Raw genomic sequence first — 20528 nt, forward strand, 5'->3', positions numbered from 1 at the left:
GGTTACACACTGGGAAAATTGACTGAGCTAAGAGAAAAAAAAATCCTACAGACCCTGATACTTGCTGAAGCCTCAATCAAATATCCAGGTTCTTGCCTGACTGCCCATGGTGATTCGACTCACACACACACACACACACACACACACACACACACACAGCTTCACAACGCTTCCGATAGCTTCGTGTTATCTTCCTTATAAATAAACATTTTAGGAAATATTTATCATGAAAGAGATTTTTGAAAGGAAGAGTAAACAGAGTATGCAGGGAATGGGAAAAAAATCTGTAAGAACCTTTCAAGAGATAACAGAAGACATTACATCTGTGATGCAAGAACTGATTTCTTAAAAGTACATTAGGAGAATTAGCTCTTGGGAGTAAATTTTTTAAATTTAAAATTTAATAGGTTGGAAATGAAAATAGAGGAATCTTCCTGGAAGGTGGTAAAAAAAAATCAAAGAAAAGATATATGAATATTAGTAAGTTCAATTATTCCAGGAAGTTTAACATCCAACATATAGGAATTCCAGGAAGTGAAAACAGAGCAATGGAAGTGAGAACTTTTTCAAAGAAATAAGGCAAAGTTCACCCAACCTGGATCAATGGCAAGGGTTTACTGAGTGGCTGGCAAAATAAATGACAGGGAACCATATCAACACACATCACTACAACTGAAATAAATATAAAGCTTCTCAAAAAAAAAAAATTGGAATCCAGAAGAGTTTGGAGCAATGCTGCAAGCTTTCGAGCAATGACTTCCAAAACGTAAGAGAAAATGGATTACAACGTAGAATTCTAGAACCAAACTACCCAAGTATGAGGGTAGAATAACTATACAATTAGAAATGCCAGGTCTTGAATAATTTCTCTTCCAATGGGCTATGTGGTTTACAAGGTAAAAGCGTAAACCAAGATAGAGAAAATGTAGAATCCATAACACAAGGGACAGAATGGAATTCTTTAAAATACGGTGAAGTGCATTCCCTTGACAGCTGTGTAACCCACCTAGAAAGACATGATCCAGACTAGAACAGGACAGAGGCCTCCAGGAAGGATGCCTTTAAAGAAAACGGTTGAGTTGATAAGCTGTAATTTTAGGTTTGTGTTTATAGTGTTTGTGTTTACAGTGCTTACAGTGATTGGGAGGAGTTTTATCACTTTGACAAAGATCTCGAGGATGAATTAATGATGGTCTAAAAATATTAAACAATCAAACAAAAAAACCCAAGGCAATTATACCTTCATAGGTTGAATACATAAGAATTACACAAAAAGGAGATATAATCGCAATCTTCTGTGTTGCTTAACAGTAAACAACAGTCACATAGTCCATAATAAAATATACCATGAATATTGACCTAACTGCAAATTGTAATTATATCTGGAAAATGGGATGAGACGCAGCGGAGGTGAGGAGAGGAAAATGGGAATGTAAAAAAAAATAATAAATAAATCTTCAATTTCATTTTGAAAAGACACTAGCTAATGCGGAATTTAAAAGAAACAAGAAATAGCCTCATAGCTGGCATTTAGCAATGTGGTAGTAAATACTAAAAAAAAAAAAAAAAAAAAAAGCTAAAAATGTTAAAGGGGCTATAATTATGCCATTGTGATGGCGTCTGCCAACATGATGTGCATCATTTACCACTGACGGAAGCAATGAGCCACTAACGGTTTCTGAAGTTGTGACTGTCTGTGATTCTCAAGTACTTTGGAGGTTTCTGAGGAAAAAGCAATAAACAGTATTATTCAGAATTTTGAAATACAGGATTAACTGTTACTTTCTCAGAAGGCCGGCTACATTCTTAGAAATCATCACAGTCTTAAAGACGGCTTTGAAATGGTTACGAAAGAACAACGTTATCTTGGCTAATGTTTAATTAACCAGATACAGTTTATCGCAGCCGTGGTGTTTTGAGTTATTTCCATGTGATTGTTTACTTTTATTAAACTTAATAGCTCTGGCGGTTTCTGCTGTGTTGTTCTACATTCTCAAGTCATCTAACACGTCGATCACTGAGCTATGGTTTTTGGAAGCTTAAAAGTAGTAAGGCAAATAATAGCCTAAATACATCGCTAAGAATAGCTTGGCTGTTCTAAGCCCTTGCCAGAATCACTTGTCTGGGCGAGGCCTAATTTTAAGCTCTTAAAAATGAGCAGTAAGTGGAAATTTCAGAGCACCCAGGGACCAATAAACTAGTCAGATATTTTGCTACTCCTTTTTCTCCACCGCAGTACCTCTCAGCCTTGTGCGCACATCAGAACCACTAGGGAAGCTTTTAAAATTCCAGCCCCGGGCCTGACCTCGGACCCAGTAAATCAGAACCTCTCCAAGTGGGACCACGGGCATCGATCTTGTTTAAACGCCTCAGGTGAGCACGCGGTGGTGTCCTGCCACGCTGGAGATCCGCTGCTTTGTGAAAAACCGCGAGGAACGGCATTCAGATGCTGCCACCCTGCCTTCCATCCTTTGCTTAAATACTCTCAGCCTTCTGTTCGCAAGGTGTCCAGGCAAAGTTTGATCCCCCACCTTTTGGGGGCAGATGGTGTTGAGAAGAGACTTCCCTCTCAACCAGATGCCTGCTTCAAAGGCCACAGAGGCTCCAAGCCCATTTAAAACCCCACTTAGGGCAGCTATCATTCATCAGAGCATTCTCTCTGTTCTTTAATTGCAATATTAAACACATAGTTGGGACTTCTTAAAAAAAAATAACCGTCTTATTAAGATATAATTTGCAAAGCATGAAGTCACCCACTTGAAGCGTACAGTTCAGTGGCTTGGGGTATATTTACAGAGGTGTGTAATCATCAGCACTATCTAATCTCGGAACATCTTCATCACCCAAAAAGAACCCTACCCCTTTAGCAGCTACTCACATGCCCCTTCTAGAGAATTCCCGGCCCCTACACAACCGCTCATCTATTTTCTGTCTCTATGGATTTGCCTATCCTGGACATTTCATATAAGCAGAATTATATAATATATGGTCTTTGGTAACAGCCACTTAGCATCTTTTCATGGTTCGTTCATGTTGTAGCGTGCATCAGTATTTCATTGCGTGGCTTTACCGTATTTTGTTTATCCATCCACCGGCTGGTATACAGTTGGGTGGTGTTCACCTTTGATGATTATGACTGATGCGCTCTGAAATGCGTGTCCAAGTTGTTGTGTATTGTTATTTATCCTGGGTATATACCTAGAGGAGGAAGTGCTAGGTCACATAGTAACTCTGCTTAACCTTTTGAGGAACTTCCAGGCTGTTTTGGCACAATTTTTGAAACAAAGATGTCTCAAGTAATGTCACAAGTATTAAATGTTTCATTTGTTACAATAAAATGGAATTGATTTTCCTAAAGATGTTCAGAGATCTTAATGTGACTTTCTTAAGACTAATAAATAGCTGTCCTGAAATTTTAACTTTTATTGCTTCCCGCATCCCTCCCTGGGGAGGAGAAAAGTATTTTAGGGACGCTAAGGGAAACTCAGACTTATAAAAGTGGATTTAAAGAAGAATCTCCTGAACAGTGGTCACAGGTCCTGGAACAAATGTAAAATGAAGATGTGTACGCAGTGGATTTTAAAACAAACAAACAAACAAACAAACAAACAAACAAAAAACATGACTACGGTTATAAATCGGATTGATTCCTTGAGTTCTCTTTCTGCTGCTTCATTATTGGTGTATAGAAATGCAACCAATTTCAGTATGTTGATTCGGTATCCTGCGATTTTATTGAATTCAAGTATCAATTAGAAAAAATTTTTGGTGGACTCTTCCGGGTTTTCTTCATAGGATATCATGATAGTGAAAGTTTGACTTCCTCCTTGCCGATTTGGATGCCTTTTTTTGTTGTTGTTGCATGTCTGATCGCTGTGCCTAGGACTTCGAGTACTATGCTGAACAATATGATGAGAATGGACATCCCTGTCTTGTTCCTAAATGTAAAGGAAAAGCTCTCCCTTTTGCCCCATTGAGGGTGATACTAGCTGTGGGTTTTTCATATATGGCCTTTATGATGTTGAGGTATGTTCCATCTATACTTAATTTGTTGAGGGTTTTTAACATGGATGGATGCTGTACTTTGTCAACAGATGCTTTTTCTGCATCTGTTGAAAGGATCATATGGTTCTTATCCTTTCTTTTATTAATGTGGTGTATCATGTTGAATGATTTGTGCATATCAAACCACCCTTACAGCCCCGGAATAAATCTCACTTGATCGTGGCAAATAATTCCTTTAATGTACTGAAGGATTTGATTTCCTGGTATTTTGTTGAGAATTTTTACATCATGTTCGTCAGGGATATTGGCCTATAGTTCTCTTTTTTATTGGAGTCTTTGTCTGGTTTTGGAATCAGGGCAATGCTGGCCTCATAAAATGAGTTTGGAAGTTTTCCTTCTGTTTCTATTTTTTGGAACAGCTTGAGAAGGATAGGTATTAACTCTTCTTCAAATGTTTGGTAGAATTCACTGTGAAGGCATCTGGCCCTGGACTTTTGTTCATTGGGAGATTTTTGGTTACTGATTCCATTTCAATTTCTTTGCTGATTATCAATCTGTTCAAGTTTTCTATTTCTTCCTGATTCAATGTGGGTAGTTTCTATATTTCTAGGAATTTATCCATTTCTTCCAGGTTGTCCAATTTGTTGGCATACTTTTTTTTTTTTTTACAGTATTCTTTTATAATTGTGTTTTGTGATGTTGGTTATTTCTCCTCTATCATTTGTGATTTTATTTATTTGGGTCCTTTCTCTTTTGTTTTTGATAAGTGTGGCTGGGGGTTTATCAATTTTATTAATTTTTTCAAAGAACCAGCTCCTGGTTTCATTGATTTTTTCTACTGTGTTTTTTTAGTTTCTATATCATTTATTTCTGCTCTAATCTTTATGATTTCCCCCCCTTCTGCTGGCTTTAGGCTTTGTTTGTTCCTCTTTTCCTATCTCCTTTAGGTGTAAGGTTAGGTGTGTATTTGAGACTTTTCTTGCTTCTTGAGGTAGACTGATATTGCTATATACTTGCCTCTTAGGACCACTTGCTACAACCCAAAGGTTTTGGAAACTTGTGTTTTCATTTTCATTTGTTTCCATGTATTTTTTAAATTTATTCTTTGATTTCCTGGGTGACCCATTCATTGTTTAGTACCATGTTGTTTAACCTCCATGTATCTGTGGTCTTTCCAATTTTTTTCTTGTGGTTGACTTCAAGTTACATAGTGTTGTGGTCAGAAAATATGCATGGTATGATCTCAATTTTTTGTACTTGTTGAGGCCTGATTTGTGACCTAGCACGTGATCTCTTCTGGAGAATGTCCCATGTGCCGTTGAAAAGAAGCAGCTACTTTGGAAACAGTATGGAGGTTCCTCATAACATTAAAAATAGAACTACCCTATGATCCAGCAATTGCCCTGCTAGTTATTTACCCAAAGAATACAAAAAATTCAAAGGGATACATGTACCCCAATGTTTAAAGCAGCATTATCAACAATAGTCAAATTATGTAAAGAGCCCAAATGTCCATCGATGGATGAATGGATAAAGAAGATGTGGTGTATACATACAATGGAATACTACCTAGCCATCAAAAAGAATGAAATCTTGCCATTTACAACGACGTGGGTGGAGTTAGTATAATGTTAAGCAAAATCAGTTAGTTGGGGAAAACCAAATACCATATGATTCACTCATATGTGGAATTAAGAAACAAAACAAACGATGATGGTCGGGGGAGAAGAGAGAGGAAAACCAAGACACGGACTCTTAACTATAGAGAACAAACTGATGGTTACCAGAGGGGAAATAGATGGGGAGATGGATTAAACAGGTGATGGGGACTAAGAAGGGCACTTGTGATGAGCCCCGGGTGTTGTATGGAAGTGATGAATCACTAAATTATACACCTGAAACTAATATTGTATATTAACTAACTGGAATTTAAATAAAAACTTCAGAGGGTGCCTGGTTGGCTCAGTCGGTTGGGCATCCAACTTCGGCCCAGGTCATGATCTCACAGTTTGTGGGTTCGAGCCCCGCATCAGGCTCTGTGCTGATGGCTCAGAGCCTGCGGCCTGCGGCCTGCTTCGGATTCTGTGTCTCCCTCTCTCTCTGCCCCTCCCCTGCTCACGCTCTGTCTCTCTCCTTCAAAAATAAACGTTAAAACTGGGGTGCTTGGGTGGCTCAGTCGTTTGAGCATCTGACTTTGGCTCAGGTCATGATCTCACGATTCGTGAGTTTGAGCTCCACAATGGGGTCCATGCTGACAGCTCAGAGCCTGGAGCCCGCTTCAGATTCTGGGTCCCCCTCTCTCTCCACCCCACCCCGCTTGTACTCTGTTTCTCTCTGTCTTTCAAAAATGAATAAATATTTAAAAAAATTTTTTTAGTTAAAAACTTCATAAAAATTACGACAAAGTATAACTATGACTAAATAAATATTTCTATGGGAACTCAGCAATCCATTTGTCCCTGGACCAGACTATACAGGTTGGTTTCAAACTCCATCAATTACTGGTGGGAGGTCATCAAAACATTGCTTTTTTTTTTTGTTTTTTTTTCAAAGAAGCAGTGACCTCACGGATAAAAATCTGTTGATTTTTTTCTTTATCTAGCGCAACATAATTTATTCCAATATAGTTAGAAAATTTTGTTACAAACAGGAGGAGTAACAAAAAAAATTTTTTTTTAATCAAAAAAATCATTCAAAGTTGCATTCTGAGCAACAAAAATGTTACTCTGCAGTCAAAAAGCTTGGCATCTACCCAACAAAGTTAACGACAAACATTAGGCTTAGAGAGCTAACAGAATGAACTACTAGCAAAATTTATTTATTAAATGACACTATTGGACATAGAAAATAAACCACCCTAATGTATACATTTTCACAGATACTTAGCACTTTGTTGGGACAAAACTATTCATGCAGAGCGAGAGTCAGGGGAAAAGTGCTGGCTGACTTCTTTCTCTGTTTATCATCTCAAACCCCTGTTTGAGATGGAGAACACTTCTCTTTCCTTATTTTAGGTTTGACCTGTCTCACCCTCATCTCTGATCTCAGAGCGGGGAGGACAGCTACGATAGCGGGCTCCCCTCAGGCTCATATTAAAACCAGTGCTCAAGTGCTTGCTTCGGTAGCACATACACTAAAGCCAATGCTCAAAAAGCTGTGAGAAGAGAGAGCTCTGCTGTCTCCCTCTCTGGGTTTACTCCATGCGGTAGCATTGGTAAACAGGAGAGGATAGGCCATGTGGATCCATAGGTCTTGGTGGATTTTCAAAGGTTGTAGCTATACCAGTGGGAGAAATGATAGGTGTTAACCTTAAAAATACAAGTGAGCTATTCTACCAGAAAAAAAAAAAAATGGGTTTATTCAGGAATAGTAGAGAAATGCAAGCGTTGGCAAAACCATAGGCAATTTCAACAAACAAAGGAGAGGAGCATTATTTTATGGAGAAGAAGGAAAAATTTGGGAGGGGTTGTTTTGAATGAAAGCCCACTGGAAAAAAAGCAAGATTTCAGGGTGATCACGTTTGTCATTGGGTGAACTGCAGGGCTGATTGATTTCTTGTAAAAGAAGCAACATACATGCTTCCCTGTTGGGCCCTGGAACTGATGATTCTTTCCTGTTGCTACTCTTCTGTTGGTCTCTGCAACTGACAAGCCTTCCTGTGGTTGACACTGAGTGGTAGGGCTCCCCCTTCTAACCTTCCCTTCTAGCTTCTCTAACCCATTTTAGTGAGGTTTCCCTTCATTAATTTTCACATGGGTCTGAGCAGTGGCCAAGATACTCAGGAACTCACAGATGCCATGTATTCCTTTAATTGAAAATCTACACTCTGCCCCCAGTGTTTTAATTTTTTTTTTTTTAATCTTTTCCTGAAACTCCTTCTAAATGTTATGGCCAATAGACCTCTTACATGTCCCATCAGCTCCTATGTACAACTTATTTTATTGTCATGCGTTTTTACTCATTATAATGTAATCAACATGGACAGAATTCCTTAGTGCGCACTCACAAGGTTATATAATTCGTTCTCAGTCAAGACCTCCATCCCCTTGGTCAGCTCTCAGCTCGCTTACTGCTTGCTTTACTTTTTGATTATACAAGTGTAGAAACTGAACTACCTCTTCCCCATCATCATGCGTGTGCCCCTGCTGACCCAAACATATTCATCTAAGTCTACTGGTTCAACGCATTATCTTTTTCACTAAATTATTCACAAAATATTTTTCCCAAACTTGTATCACTCTACGATTGTGTATCTTCGCTTCCAACTCCTCTATTAAATACAAGTTGTGTACTTATCAGCCATCTTAGTAAGTATCCCAAATACCAAAACAAGTCCCTTTCAAATTAACGTTACCTATTATTTATAATAATACCAAGAGCGCTGCTTTTGTGTCAATACTGATGGCACACCGGGGATGTAGGTAGCCAGAGAGGGCAGCGATATGTGCATTAGAAAGGTCGAAATGAATGTCGATCCACATACTACTCTCTTCACTGTTTTGGTGAAGAACAGGCTATGTGACCTTGATTTTCCATTGAAGGAAATCATGAAAATAAAAACTGATCGCAACGATTGGGAGGGAGTTTAGGGAGGCCAAAGCGCTTTACCCCAGGTAGGCTGCAGACAGCCTTTGCAAAGGGCAGAGCTCTCAGCCACTCAGGATCTCCTGGCCAACAGGAAACCTCACACTAATCTTCTGTTTTGGAAGCAAAGTAAGTTTTGTGTTGTTTAGTTTGTTTTTTGAGCCTCCACGAAATGGCATGTATTTAAAGTAGGCATATTGGTGCTACTCCAGAGGATCCTAACCAGTTGGACTGATCCTGACAGATTTTCTCAGTATAACAAAAAGCCAGGTGGAGCCAGGCCCACTGGTAGGTAGCCACAGGGTTTGAGATGCAGGCTAAAAAAATAAAAAAATAAAAAAAAAAATGCAGTACTGAACTGGGACGGCTCTACTCTAGACATTCGTCGGTGTAGATGGCTACGTTAGAGGGAGATGGCCTGATTCGGAATTTGTTCTGATATTCGAGGGTGAGGACCGTGAGGAGGACATCTGCTAACTCATACTGCTTTGTATTTTTTCCGTAAACTTTTACTTTGACATAATTTCGAACTTACAGAGAAGTCACAACAATAACGTAGAAAAAAGCAATACAGAGGACTCCCATATACGCTTCCTCTCAACTCACCATTTGGTTCACACTTTGCCGCCTTTGCCTTGTGAGCCTCTCTCTCTCCCTCTCCGCCCTCATTTTATCTGAACCGTTCGAGTCAACTGCTGCTGTCGTGACCCTCTGCCTCCAAATACTACTTGCGATTTCTCATGAAGAGAAAGAGCTATAGCGTCTCCTCCCAGGCCTCCTTCACCGAAAAAAAATCTACTTACATATGCTATCATCTTGCCATCAGAGTCAATTTCATGTGTCGCAGAACTAAAGATTCTAAGAACCTAAAATAAAGCCTTCCTTTCTCTTCAACTTTATATTTCCTATGTAGCAGTCATGTTAATAGAACATTATATGGTGTTTTAAAGTATGTTTCCCTTATGGTTACATCTTTAAGCCAAATAGTCTATCCGCAGCTATTGGATGGGCAAAAAAAAAAAAAAAAAAAAAAAAAAAAAAGTCTGGATTATTAGAGAGAAATCATGAAAATATGTCAAATACATGTGTTTTAAACTTTGGGGGCTTAATTTTAAATCGTTATTTTTTGGGGGGTAACTTTTAATTTTGTTGTGATTTCTAACTTATAGGAAAGTAAAAATATCTTTTCGTATACTCATTAGCCAGTTTTTTTACATTCTCCTGCATTTGCTTTGTCATTATCTCTCCATACATAAAAAAAGTATGTATAAATCTTTTCTGTATCATTTGAAAGTAAGTTGGAAATATCATGCCTCTCTATCTCTTAAATACTTCAGTGTGGGGCGCCTGGGTGGCTCTGTCGGTTGAGCATCTGCATTTGGCTCAGGTCATGATCTCCCGGTTTGTGGGTTCAAGCCCCGCGTCGGGCTCTGTGCTCCAGGAGCCTAGAGCGTGCTTCAGATTCTGTGTCTCCCTCTCTCTCTGACCCTCCCATGCTCATGCTCTGTCTCTCAATAATAAATAAACATTAAAAAAAAAAAAAAAACTTTAACTACTTCAGTGTGTATTTCCAAAGTACAAGGACATCCTCTTAGTATAATACTATTATCTAATCTGCCATTCATATTAAAATTCATGCATTGTCCCAATAGTAACCATTTTAGCTGTTTTTCTCCCAGTCCAAGTTCTAATCTAGAATCATGCATTGCATCAGTTGTCCTGTCTCTTTAGTCTTCTTTAATCTGGAATAGTTTTACATCCTTTCTTTGTATTTTTGTATTTCCTGACCTCGACAATGTTAAGGCTTACAAAAATTATTTTGCCTGATTTGCTAGGTTCATGAAAGAGGTTCAAAATCATGACCAGCTTTAAGTGTCAATGTTAGTATAATTCGCGCTGGCCACTGTGCCATATTCTTATTGGGATGCACCAACCATGTCTGAAGAGCTCTTTCTTCTGTGTCAGACTTGATCAAAAATTGTCACTATTTGCACTTTTTTTCCTCACCACCTAATGGGTGTTTATTGGAAACATTCTATTGGCCAATATTTAGTTGTATTTTACCACACTATTATATATAGTTTTACCACTACTATTATAATAGTAAAAATAATGTCATGGTTGGGAAAAAAATTAAACATGATCAAATTGCAACCAGTATGTCTATGTGTTTCAGTACACATATTTTTAAAATGGTGGACTCAAGATCTATATGAAGAAAACTACAAAACTCTGATAAAAGAAACCGAAGAAGGGGCGCCTGGGTGGCTCAATCAGTTAAGTGTCCGACTTCGGCTCAGGTCACGATCTTGCGGTTCATGAGTTTAAGCCCCGTCTTGGGCTCTGTGCTGACAACTCAGAGCCCGGAGCCTACTTCGGATTCTGTCTCCCTTTCTCTCTACCCCTCCCCTCTCATGCTATGTCTCTCTCTGTCTCTCTCTCTCTCTGTCTCTCTCTCTCTCAAAAGTAAACATTTAAAACATTGAAAAAAAAAAAAAGAAACCAAAGAAGAATTAAGTAAATGTGGATATATTCTATGTGTGTGGATATTGTCAAGATACCATTTCTTCCCAACTTTACCATGATTTCAATCAATATCCCAGCAAGTCATCTCGTGGCTGTCAGAAATAGACCCACATAAATATAGTCGATTGATCTTTGACAAAGAAGCAAAGACAATACAATGGTGAAAAGATCATCTTTTTCAACAAATGGTGCTAGAATAACTGGATGTCCACATGCTGGAGAAGGAGGAAGGAGGAGGAGGAGGAGGAAGAGAAGGAAGAAGAAGAGAAAGAAGAAGAAGAAGAAAGAAGAAGAAGAAGAAGAAGAAGAAAGAAAGAAAGAATCCAGACATAGAACTTAGATCCTTCACAATAATTAAATCAAAATAGGTCATAGAACTAAATGTAAAATACAAAACTCTAAAACTCCTGGAAGATAACACAGAAGAAAATCTAGATGATCTTGGGCATGGTGGCATGGTGTTGACTTTTTAGAAACAACACCAAAAGCATAATCCATGAAAAAAAAAAATGATACACTGGACTTCATTAAAATTTAAAACTTCTGCTCCACAAAAGAAACTGTTAAGAGAATGAAAATAGAAGACACAGACTGGGAGGAAACATTTACAAAAGCCATACCTGGTCAAAGGCTGTTATCCAAAATACACGGGGCGCCTGGGTGGCTCAGTTGGTTGGGCATCCGACTTCGGCTCAGGTCATGATCTCGCAGTCCATGAGTTCGAGCCCCGCATCGGGCTCTGTGCTCAGAGCCTGCAGCCTGTTTCAGATTCTGTGTCTCCCTCTCTCTCTGACCCTCCCCCATTCATGCTCTGTCTCTGTCTCAAAAATAAATAAACGTAAAAAAAAAAAATTTAAAAAAAAACGCAAAGAACTCTTAAAATTCTACAATAGGAAAACAACCTGATTTTAAAATAAGCAAAAGATTTGAACAGACAGCTTACCAGACACCCTTACATGCTGCAAAGAAATACACATATAAAAAGATGTTCCACATCATATGTCATCAGGGAAATGCAAATTAAAACAATAGTGACATACTACTACACACCTATTAGAATAGCCAAAACCTGGGGGCACCTGGGTGGCTCAGTCGGTTAAGCATCCGACTTCAGCTCAGGTCATGATCTCACAGTTTGTGGGTTTGAGCCCCACATGGACTGAAGCAGACTGGAGCCTGCTTCAGATTCTGTGTGTGTGTGTCTCTCTCTCTGCACCTCCCCCTCGCACACTCTGTCTCTCAAAAATGAATAAATGTTAAAATTTTTTTTAAAAAAATAGCCAAAACCCAAACCCTGACACCACCCAATGTTGGTGAGGATATAAAGTAGTGAGAACTCCCATTCATTGCAGGTGGGAATGTCAAATGTAAAACGGTAAAGCCACTTTGGAAAACAGTCTGGAGGCTTCTTACAAAATGAAACTTATTCTGACCACATGATCCAGCAATTGTACTCCTTGGTATTTATACAAATGAGCTGAAAACTTATGTCCACACAAAAACTTGTGCTATCACAGATGTTTATAGCAGCTTTAGTCATAATTGCCAAAACTTGTAAGCAACAAAGATGTCCTTCAGCAGGTGAATGGGTGATATCCAGACAATGGATCTATTCAGAATTAAAAGGAAATGAGCTATCAAGCCATGAAAAGACTTAAATGCATACTACTAAATGAAAGAAGCCAACTTGAAAGGCTGCATAATATATGATTCCAGCAATTCTGGAAAAAGCGAAGCAATGGATGTAGTAAAAAGATCAGTGGTTTCCACGTGTTGGGAGGAAGAAGGATGAGTAGGCAGAGCAGAGAGGATTTTTGAGGCTGGGTGGCTATTCTGTATGAAGCTGTGATGGTGGATAAATGTCATTATACATTCGTCCAAACCAATAGAATGTTGAACATCAAGAGTAAAACCTAGGGGCGCCTGGGTGGCGCAGTCGGTTAAGCGTCCGACTTCAGCCAGGTCACGATCTCGCGGTCCGTGAGTTCGAGCCCCGCGTCAGGCTCTGGGCTGATGGCTCGGAGCCTGGAGCCTGTTTCCGATTCTGTGTCTCCCTCTTTCTCTGCCCCTCCCCCGTTCATGCTCTGTCTCTCTCTGTCCCAAAAATAAATAAAAAACGTTGAAAAAAAAATAAAAAAAAAAAAAAAAAAAAAAAAAAGAGTAAAACCTAATGTGGGGTGCCCGGGGCGGGGGGGCTCAGTCGGTTAAGCATCTGGCTCTTGATTTCAGCTCAGGTCATGATCTCACGGTTCTTGAGTTCAAGCCCCATGTTGGGCTCCACGCTGACAGTAAAGAGCCTGCTTGGATTCTCTCTCTCTGCCCATCCCCTGCTCGCTCTCTCTCTTTCCCTTTCTCAAAAATAAGTAAATAAACTTAAAAAAAGAAAGAAAAGAAAGGAAACCAAAAAATAAACATAAGAACCTCACTGGACATGAAACATGAGCTACAGCCCAAGTTGCATAGAGATTCCTCTATGTGTTCTCTGCTTCCTGGACACCAACCTTTATAACTATCCATTATAAAAATTGTAACGAGTCTTTAAGAAAGTTGCCTAAATTGGGGATCTGCCAAAATCTTAATAAGCGAAAAGCCAAGTAGCTTCATATACATAGCATATGAGAAAGTATGTTGAACTATGGGACTTATAAAATTCTGGGTTGGCTTCCAACCTGTTTGGGGCCACTGAGGTTTTAACTTAACACATTTTTTTTTTAATTTTAGAAAGGTTTTGATTTTTCATGATTTTCAAATTTTTTGATTTGAAACAATTTCAAACTTACAGAAAAACTGCAGGAATAATGCAAAACATTCCCTTACACACTTCTGCTAGCTTCCCTGTCAATGTTATCACAATAGTTTTTATTTTATATAACTTTATTTTTTTTTAAATTTTTTTTTTAACGTTTATTTATTTTTGAGACAGAGAGAGACAGAGCATGAACAGGGGAGGGGCAGAGAGAGAGGGAGACACAGAATCTGAAACAGGCTCCAGGCTCTGAGCTGTCAGCACAGAGCCCGACGCGGGGCTTGAACTCACGGACCGTGAGATCGTGACCTGAGCCGAAGTCGGACGCTTAACCGACCAAGCCACCCAGGCGCCCCATAACTTTATTTTTAATCATAAAATTATTACATGCTCATTGGAGGATATTAGAAATATACAGAATACCTACAAATATTTTGTGACAACACTTAGCAGGGACTTCTAAAGGGTGGTTCAAGCAGCCAGCAGAAACAAAATGTACACAGCGTTTACAAGATACAACAGTCATCCCCAGCCTCGTTCTGGACCATTTCTCCCGCCTTTTCATTGTCTCTGCCTATGGCAACATTCTGGAAAATGAAGTGGAAAGAAGGCCACGTTCAGATAACAATGAGCCAAAGATTCTCTTTGATATCTTCTAAGTACCCTTTTATCACAAGTCTTTAACACAAGGGTTGCTTGAACAAAAAGGCTACTCAGTATAAAAGGAATAAGTCCTAAGGATCTAATCTATAACATGTGACTATAGTTGGTAACACTGTATTATATAATTGAAATTTGCCAAGAAAGTAGAACTTAACTATTCTCACACCCTTCCCCCACAACACACACAAAACAAATGTATATAGCGATGGATGTGATCATTAACTTGATGGGGGAATCCCTTCACAGTGTATACATATATCAAATATTCATGTATACTTTAAATAGCTTACAGTTTTGGCAATTATACCTCAATAAACGTGGAGGAAAAAAAGAAAATAATACCAAAAAAAGATAAACAACATAGATATCATCCATAATCCACTGTGGAGCTCTAACCACCATTGACGTCTCTTTTAGTCTTTTGACCAAGTTAGATAGGCTAAAAATTTTATTTTAACTGGTTTTTAGGGGCAATGCTTGGTATTTTCTTCCAAGTCTGGGACTAGCATGAGGCAAGTGAGATCTGTAGGGCATGAAATTTAGGAGGCACTCATTCTCAGGATTCTATAAAGTCAGCATTTATATGACCCCAAGAGTTAGTATTTTCTTAAATTTTGTGCTGTAGTCACCTCTTTTCCCTGTCCAGTTTCTTTCTATGATTTCTCCCCACCTTCAAGATGTGACAGCAGGAAGAGAACAGCCTATCTCCTCTTCACTTGATAGTTTCAAAATCCTTAAGGAATGGAAATGGCTTAAAATACAGACAATATTTGGGAGGGAAAAAAAAAAACAGAATAATGTAAGGGCCAACTCCTGTCCTGTTACTAAATATGATTCTATAAGTAGAGAGGAAAGGAGCAAAGGAAGGAAAACAGAAAAATGATGGAAGTTTAAATAGAGATGAATCCTTGCACCTTGCTCACCCCTGGGCACACCCCCAGGACCAACCCACTAGAGCACACCATGCCCCAGCACAGAATGAGATTAGCAGAAAGGATAGCGGAATCTACAGATGTCTTGAGGATAGGCATGAAGGACAACTCAGCAGTTAACTGCTCATGCCTGATAACCCAGGGATCAGATGTCTGGATGGTGGTGAGGATTAAGGGTCCTACTAAATTCCCCCCAAAGCTCTTGGAACTTAGATGCAACTTGAAGGAAAAGGGGTGGTAGAGGGACACACGATTTGATCAAGATCAAATTTTCACCACCCTAGCGGAATGGAGGCTTACAAGGATAATTACACAGGAAATTATATAGAAGGGGAGGGAAAGGATGTAACATGGTTTTTTTTTTTTTGCATATTTGAACCTGTTCCCTAAGATTTTTAGCCATTACCCAAGTACAGAATGACCCCTTGTGTGCATCATATCATACGCTCATGGGATATGAATGGCCAAGTGAAAGGATGAAGCTATATGGCAAGGATTCAGTCTTTCAGAAGACAAAGGATCCTCTCAAGAGCTCTCTTAACACTACATCTTTCTTTCTTTTTTTAAAATTTTTATTTATTTATTTGTTTATTTATTCTTTTAAAGTAGTCTCCATGGCCAATGCGGGGTTCAAACTCACAACCCAGAGCTCAAGAGTTGCATGCTTGGGGCACCTGGGCGGGTCAGTCGGTTAAGTGTATGACTTCAGCTCAGGTCGTGATCTCACAGTTTGTGAGTTCGAGCCCCGTGTCAGTCTCTGTGCTGACAGCTCAGAGCCTAGAGCCTGCTTCTGATTCTGTGTCTCCCTCTCTCTCTCTCTCTGCCCCTCCCCTGCTCACACTCTGTCTCTCTTTCTTTCTCTCTCTCAAAAATAAATAAATGTTAAAAAAAAAAAAAAAAAGGTGCATGCTCTACTGACTGATCCAACCAGGTGCCCCGAACACTATGTCTCTCTTTATCTTCTCAACCTTATATGTTCAACTACCCATACAATTTTCTCTAGTTAATGTTTCTCCACTTCCAACTTTTTGTTTGGAAATCTTATATGCCCTGCCAAATCCAGCACCTAAGACCATGAAGCTATAAGCACTCCTTCCCTATCATGTTGAGATTCTACCATATGTACATAGAGAATATTCAGTATTTTTTGTAAATAAAGGACATGTGGCCTCAAATTATACTTATGGCTCCCCGTGTCTTACCTCACTAACTAGTTTGCACTTTTCCTGAGGGTACAGACTATTTTAATAGTGCCCAGTACATATATTAGGTGTTCAGTGTATATGCAAGCAAGAATGAATTCCCAGGTTGCCTATCCAACAAAATGGAATACTTAACATCTTAGATTGGGTTCTCCCAGAAGCAGACTGAGCCACAGATTCAAGTGGAAGAGGTTTATTAAGGAAGTGCTCCCAGGACAGACTAGCAAGGCAGTGGGGAAGCAGGACAGGCAAGAGGAGGCAGACAGACAAGTATACAATTTTAGATGAATTCCTGGAGTCAGTCTGATCCTGTGGGGAGTTCTGGGGCGTAATTTACACCTCTGAGTTCATCCAGTCTTGAGGCTGAGGAGCTGGGCTTCGTACACTCTCAACTAGTCAGTGGCCAACTCCTGGTCACCTTCAGAGATGTGAACTCCTGGAATCTCCAACCTTCCAGCTGGAAGTGACTCCAGTAGCCCAAGGGCAACCCTACAAAGAAGGTTGCTGGTATACCCTGAAGAGGGTTCTGAGGGGATCTGAGCAGAGTACCTGTGTGTCCCCCAGGCCCGGCAACGAGCACAATCTTCGAGCACTGCTTTGAGTCATTCTGAGCAGGTGCTCCTGGTAATCCTTGGTTTTTGGTTTGTTGATTGGTTCTTTTTGCCTTTTGTTTTTTGTTTGGTTTTGTTTTTGCCGATTTATATCCAACCTCCTTGTATTGCTATATGAAACAGTAAAAAAAAATTTTTTTAATTAGTCTTAAACAAAAACAAATACCAGATAGTCCAAAGATTTATATCTATAAAAGGAAACCATAAAAGTCCCTGGTCAAAGGCTCAGAGCTGCTTTGGGAAGGTAGGAGCTTGAGAAGATTAAACTGCTCTAACAGAAGAAAATGGAAAGAATTTGGGGTGTGTGTGTGTGTGTGTGTTTCTCTTTGGAGAGGGCAAGCACAGAGGAGAGGAGTGAGCACAGAAACGAGGGATGGAACCAAAAGACGGCTGAGAACAAGAGTGTCTGATGTTTGATTGCGAGATGCTTCTGTGTCTCCACTTCCCTAAACGTTCCTTGTGGACGGATACGTACTCAGAACCTCGGGGAAGCAGAAGCCATTTTGGGTCTGAAAATGTAGAAATGGATGAAGACAGGGTAGAGACGAAGGAACAGCCTCTAGCTGCGCGATGGAGAACAAGAATTCAGCTGGAGGCGGTCAGAGCCAGCACAGCCATGAGACCATAACTCCATAGGGAATTCACAGAGATCTTGGCCGGGGCACTGGGTTTCCTTTTCCCCGCAGCAAGGAATGTGCACACCCGGGCCAATCTTATCTGGACCTTTGCAACAACTGGACTACACTAGGGGACTAAAAGCACTTCAAAATATCTTTATGAGATACTTTGACAGAATAATATGCAATCATAACATGGGAGAATTCATGGGAGTTGTGTGACAACACAAAACAAAAAAGAGATGGGACGGAACGAGAGCCCAGACAGTAAAGGTCTTAGCACAGGTTCTCGTACTATATACTCTTGCTTCCAGTGGCTTTTGCAATGACAGGCACAGAGCTACTCACTGCATCTGACTCTTCTCTGAAAACCTTAATAATGAAACAGGGGGAGGGGCGCTTGGGTGGCTCAGTCGGTTAGTCAACTGACTTCGGCTCGGGTCATGATCTCGAGCCGGGTCATGGGGTCCCGGGTCCTGGGTTCGTGGGTTCAAGCCCCGCATCGGGCTCTGTGCTGATGGCTCAGAGCCTGGAACCTGCTTCGGATTCTGTGTCTCCCTCTCTCTCTGTTCCTCCCCTGCTTGTTCTCTGTCTCTCTGTGTCTCTCAAAAATAAATAAACATGAAAAAAACTTTTTTTTTAAATAATGAAACAGGGAGTCTGAAGAATGGGCTCATTGAAATCCTCTTGGCATCATTCCTGTCTGAGAAGCTGTTCCCTCGCTCACGTTGGCTCGACCCCAAGTCGCCTATGCACTTTGGACAACTGGCTGGCTAGCATTTCCTTTTCTATAATGTGTCAAATTTCTTCTAATCCACACTTCTTTGTAAAGCCTTAACAAGCTTTGATATTAAGGAAAAGTGGGCTATTCATGACCTGACAGCTTTTAGAATGGTACAGAGTAGTTCCTGAGACCAGGAAATCACTATATGTGTTTGGCTGAAGTAGGAAAGGGTTTGGAATTTTCAGGAGACAGCAACTGGTTCCCTGGGATTGGGTATGTTAGGTGTATGAAAGCTGGAAAGATCATAGGAGCCAGGTCAACAGTTTATAATCTGTCTTTTGGAATTAAAGAGGTTCATGAAGATTTTAAGTAAAAAAATGTAACATCAAATCTTGAAAGGGAAAGATCACTGGCTGCAAGTGAAGAACAGGTCAAGGAGAAGCCAGGTGCTGTAGACTGCTCAGACTTATATAGCAAAATACCATGGGCTGTGTGGCTTAAACAACAGACATTTATTTCCCACCATTGTGGAAGCTAGGAAATCTGAGATCAGTACCAGCACAGTCAGGGTGCAGATAGCTACCTTCTTGTGATGTCCTTACCTGGGTGGGGGGAGGGAGGGAGGGAGGGAGAGAGAGAGAGAGAGAACTAATCCCATCATGGAGACCCTACGTTCACGGCCTCATTTAAACATAATTATCTCCCCCAACCCCCACCTCCTAACACCACCACATTGAACTTCAACCTAAGAGTTTTGAGGGACACATTCATTCCATAATACCAGGGAATAATTTCTTAAGGAGGTTGTTGCAATAATTTAAGATGGAAGATGTAGTTCTCTACTCTTGGAGTGAGATTCTCACGACTATCAAAAATCTGAGTGACACATTAGGAAAATAAAGACAGAATGGTTTCCTCATCAAGGCGCCTGGGCGGCTCAGTTGGTTAAGCGTCCGACTCTTGATTTCAGCTCAGGTCACGATCTCACAGTTCGTGAGTTCAGGCCCTGCCTCAGCCTCTGCACTGACCGTGAAGCCTGCTTGGGATTGTCTCTCTCAACATAAATACATAAACTTAAAAAAAAAAAAAAATGATTTCCTTATCAATTACTTCAGATACACAGATACCTAAAAGAAAAAGTCAGGCTTTGTGGACTTAGGCTGACTGTTGATTGCCAAATGCACAGTAAGTTAATATAGGATATTAAAGCTGTGTGGCCTTGTGACCGCCTTGACATGGTTCCCCCTAACTGGGGTGTCAAACAGATGTGGCACCTCATGTTCTGAGCTCAGGCTGGAAACACTAATGATGATCCAAGATGAACTCACCTTGACATCCTTCATTATGTTTTTCAAAGACCCTTTCTCCAAATAAGGTCACATTCACAGTTTCTAGGGTTAGGACACGGCCATATCTTTTGGGAGGCCACAACTAAACCCACTCTAGATATTCTGGTGCCATCGTTCTCAAAGTGAGTCCATTATTTTCATAACAATACTAAGACAATATTGCCTTGTTCGCGGGGTTGATATTGGCACTGATGCTACAAAAGAATACGGGGCAAAACTGCAGTTTTCTTAGCATGAATTAATGCAGTGACACCTGAGAAGTGACACTGACAACTGCACCTGAGAAGGTGAGGTTGGGACGGTGTGCGGTGAGAAGAGAAGTGGAGAGGCAGGTCTTTTCTGGAGCTGGATCTGTGGGAGCCATAGTGGAGCCTGGCGGGGCTAAGCAGGAACGAACAGCTGAGGCCAAGGCAAAGTGCAGCTCTGGTTGAGGGGGAAGGGTTGAGAAGCAGGCACCAGAGAATCTGTTATCAGAGACTCAGGGTTCAGAAAAAACGGTCCAGCTCTTGGGACAGTCGTGGTTACCGGCCTGGGCCTCTCTTTCCCGGGGACGAGTTTTTGGGGACCTG

The 20528-nt window shown here is 40.3% G+C and overlaps 1 long non-coding RNA gene across 2 annotated transcripts in view; it reads right to left on the bottom strand.

Moving 5' to 3' along the window:
- Positions 1 to 16821: 16821 nt before the first annotated feature.
- The window catches only part of LOC131511549 (uncharacterized), an 81075-nt gene continuing 77368 nt past the window's right edge, over positions 16822 to 20528 (bottom strand). Inside the window, exon 6 of one of the 2 annotated variants that reach the window (XR_009261574.1) lies at positions 16822 to 17379. This is a non-coding gene — a long non-coding RNA (uncharacterized LOC131511549). The remainder of the gene's footprint in view (positions 17380 to 20528) is intronic. The other variant, XR_009261572.1, reaches the window with a different exon arrangement.

Source organism: Neofelis nebulosa, chromosome 5, assembly GCF_028018385.1.
Source record: "Neofelis nebulosa isolate mNeoNeb1 chromosome 5, mNeoNeb1.pri, whole genome shotgun sequence".
Classification (NCBI taxonomy): Eukaryota; Metazoa; Chordata; class Mammalia; order Carnivora; family Felidae; genus Neofelis; species Neofelis nebulosa.